Below are 4,617 nucleotides of genomic sequence, written 5' to 3' on the forward strand. Positions count from 1 at the left end.
TGTCAAGACTATCACAGTTTTCTTTACATTTCAAAGACTTCAATATCTTTTATCAAGACTATCACAATCTTCTTTACATTTCAAAGACTTCAATGTTTTTTGTCAAGACTATCACAGTCTTCTTTACATTTTAAAGACTTCAATGTCTTTTGTCAAGACTATCACAATCTTCTTTACATTCCCAAGACTATCAGAGTCTTTTGTCAAGACTATCACCGTCTTCTTTATTTTTCCAAGACTATCATAGTTTTTTTTCTTGCAGAGACTATCAATGTCATCTGCCTTTACTTTCAAAGACTATCATAGTCTTGCAGAGACAATCAAGTCATCTGCCCCTTTACTTTTCAAAGACTATCATAATCTTTTGTCTTGCAAAGACAATCAAGGTCATCTGCTCCTTTACTTTTCAAAGACTATCATGGTCTTTTGTCCTGTGGAGACTATCAATGTCATCCGCCTTTACTTTCCAAAGACTATCATAGTCTTTTGTCTTGCAGAGACGACAATGTCTTTTGTCAAGACGACAATGTCTTCATTTACATTTCAAAGACTTCAATGTCTCCAGTCATTTACACTTTCAAAAGACGACAATGTCTTCATTTACTTTTCAAAGACTTCAATGTCTTTAGTCATTTACGCTTTTGAAAGACTACAATGTCTTCATTTACATTTCAAAGACTTCAACATCTTTTATCTTTTATAGGACTCAACGTCCTTGTATTTGTGCTTCGTAGGACTCGACGTCCTTTGTTTTTATGCTTTGAAAAAAATATGTACATACAAAAAAAAATAACTCCAGATGTCTTCTACTCTACAGAACTTCAATGTCCTCATGTTTTCTCGGTTTCACTTATTTGGTTTTTGCTAGTTGCCAGTCGGGAAGCAAGATCGCTCGAACGAAATTAGTGTCCTTATCTTTACTTCCCTTTTATTCCCAATAAAAGATAAGTAAAGAGGGGCAACTATCATACTCTAATTTCATCTAGGGACTATCGTTTGATCCTTGTTAGTTGACTTATGGTGTTAGACGCCAATTACTGTGCGAAACAGATGATCATTCAATGTTTTAATCAAGAATGCGAAAATACCCAAGGGGAAGGGCAAAAAGGTCATTTCAGTCATTTTTCGGAACCTTGGTTCGCCTAGGCCACCAGAAGACTTCAGCCTGAAGGAAGCAGCTTGCCTAGGCGAGCCAGTTACTTCGGGTGTAAGTCTTGGCTCACCTTGGCGAGCTGCCTTTGTCCCAAATGCCTTGTTTTGCTATAAATAGGCGTGAGGAGGGGTTGAAAGGGGGGTTGGGAGTTGCAGAGGTGAAGGATTGGAGAGAAAGAAGAGAAAGGAAGAAGGAAAAAGAGGAAAATAAGTTAAATTGTTGCCAAATCGCGACTGCAATCAATTTCTACATCGTTCATCATCCGGCTAGTTTGCTTTTAAGGATTTGAATGCGATCTATGTACCCTTAGTGGTCCTCTATCTTGTTTCGTGCATCTTCATCTCCTTCTTCTATCATCATTCATCACTTTTCTTCTTGTAAAGTAAGTCTCAATCCATCATTAATGCGGTAAATCATTTGTTTAAAGAGATTGAATGTTAATGAATAAAATAAACATATAACTAATTTTCTCTTCATTGAAATCACTTGAGATCATTTCAAGGTCCAACACCTTAACGACTCTCTCCTCTTTTCAAAAATCAAAAGATCATTTCAAGGTCCAATGCCTTAACGATTCTCTCCGCTTTTCAAAGTTTAAAACATCGTTTCAAGGTCCAGCGCCTTAAACGACTTTTGTTCATAATTAAAATCAATCTTTCAAAAAACATAAAATCAATCTCTCATGTGTATCACTCTTTCTCTCATGTGTATCACTCTTTCCCCCACATGTATCATTCTTCTTTTTCCTATTCCTTTTTGGTGCTTCACTCTTTTCTTTCTCTTGTTCTCTCTTTTCTCTCATTCTGATTTGGTCATCACACACTTCTCTAGGGGATAGAGGTTTAAGAATAATTTTCTGGTCATGGTGTTGGAAAGAAATCTTGTTGGTGAAGCCATCATGCATTGCTTTGGTGTCATACTACCATAGTCTTCCTAAGAGTATATGAGTCGCCTCCATTGGAACCACATCACACAACACCCTATCATTGTATCTTCCAATGGTGAGACACACCTCAACCTGCCAAGTCACTTTTACCTATTCATCTTCACTAAGCCACTGAAGTCTTTATGGCCTAGGATGGGGCTTAGTATCCAAATTTAGTTTAGACACTAACCTGGTGTGACACCCTCTGCCCCAACATATATATAAAAATAAATAAAATATATAAAAATATAGGTAAACAAATACACATGGATAAAAGGTTCACATTCACTTCACTATTACCAAATAAAACTTATTAAAAATATATTCAGCTCAAAACAAGACCGTCAAAATTTACTAAATATTTTGTTAAATCAGTGAGGTAAAATAAAATAGGCTAACATCATGCAATTATATAGAAACTTATGTCCTAATGTCATATCCTATCATAGCATTATGTCCCGATGTCCTTCAGCACAAGGTTCCTTAAAGAAATTCACCTAGTCATCTGCTCCCCCGAACACAAAGTTCAAGATCATCACAGGATCCAAACACAAATAACACACAGGGAGTGAGTTATGACATTCCTAACTAATGGAGAGAACAAGATAACATGTAGGCATAAATATCATATAAACAAAATAAAACTTACTTAAACATAGCTCACGTCATTTCACCATTTTGCCGCCCAACATCACATCACAACACAACACATCTCATTCATTTTCACAACATTCATGTACTCAAGGATCAAAACACAATATCACCTAGTCAATCAATACACAAGCGTTATGCAAAAAATACACTAAGACTCAATCCTATATGCAATGTGGTACCATGTCAGTGAAAAATCATGTCAGGCGCCTAGGAGTACATGACAAGACAAACCACGCACTAGTAAGTCAGGTCACTCTTACTAGGTAAAATCATAGGGAGACCAGTCAGGGTCACGCTGTTTTGCGAGAATGCTCCAACCATGTGGGATCGGCACAGGCTTAAAGGAGCACTCAAACCGGGTGACCCCCAAGGCCTACACTCTGAAGAGTCCGTCAAGGCCTCTCCCTCCTGATTCAGGTCCAACCCAGAAAACATTTTAGCACACAGACTCTATCTATGAACAGTACAAAACACACGACTCCTCAATTATTCTCAAAATAGTTTTAATTCGTCGCTCTTTAAGGGTCTTAGTATTAACTCGTCGCCCTTAGAGGGTCTTAGCATTAACTCGTTGCCCTAAAGGGACTTAGCATTAACTCGTCGCCTTTAAAGGGACTTAGCATTAACTCGTCGCCCTTAAAGGGTCTTATTGTCGTGTGATTGTATAATTCATAGTTCATAACTCAACGCACACAATATCTCAATGCACACAACATCTTAATCACGTGCATACTCAATTTATCACATACACTCGATCTCAATCACAATGGTATAATCTCAATTTAACATGTTATCACATTTCATGAATCATATACACTTTACCTATGAACTATGCAATATACACAACTGCTCAATTGTTTTCAAAATCATTTTAACTCGTCGGGTTCCTATAGTGGATCTCATCACAATACTCGTCGCCCTTAAAGGGTCTTACAATTGTGTGATTGCACAGTTCATAGCTCACAACTCAATACACACATCTCATCTCAATACACATGTATTTCATCATTCATCACATGTTCAATTTATCACATACTCACAATTTGAATCATCATCTCATAATCTCAACATAACAATTTATTCAAAAGATTTATCACAACATGGGGAGTAAAACCCCTCAAATAGTTTCTCACAATTATATCAAAATCATGGGTCAAAACACAAAAAATTCAAGAGCACTCAAGTTTATCAATCAATTCTCATCAGAACATCAATTGGTACGTAGAACACAACAATTTTGTATTTATAATCATAAAGGAAAAATTGTAATTCAATAAACATCCCAAAATAAACCCCAATTTAATCCTCTAAGGATCCCTACACATGTTCATTTTAACCCCAATTGCGATAAACTCATCCCTTACCTCGATGTAGTCGCTCTAGCATTCTCCGTTATCAATTGTGATGATTCTGGTGCTCTCTAGAGCTCCTTCTCCGGTTGCTCTGTTAGGGTTCACAAACGTTAGGGAGAAGGAGAAGGGATTGAAGCCTCCATTTTATACTATCTTCATGAGATTCTGTTTTCTCTCTCCGTGGATATTATCTCGTAACTCCCAACGGTGAGATTGTGAGCAATTGAATTTTGAACCAAATATCAAAATTTTATGACAATCCAATGGTTAAGGAATCCGGGATCATAGTTTTAACAAGAAAATGTTAGGTTTCTACGGGAAAAGAAAAGGCTATGATGCAAAGTGTATTTCTCTCAACTCCGACAGCTTTTTGTAATTCCCAACGATGAGCATGCTCGGAATTGAGTTGCAAATTTGGTGCTTAAATTGCACGACGATCCAATGGTGAATCAGTCTGAGATTGTCATTTTTCTAAGATAGGTTTGGTGGTCTGTCGGAAAAAGATAGGGTTTTGGGAGGAGAAAAGAGAAAAA

Source organism: Glycine max, chromosome 3, assembly GCF_000004515.6.
Source record: "Glycine max cultivar Williams 82 chromosome 3, Glycine_max_v4.0, whole genome shotgun sequence".
NCBI classification, from domain to species: Eukaryota; Viridiplantae; Streptophyta; class Magnoliopsida; order Fabales; family Fabaceae; genus Glycine; species Glycine max.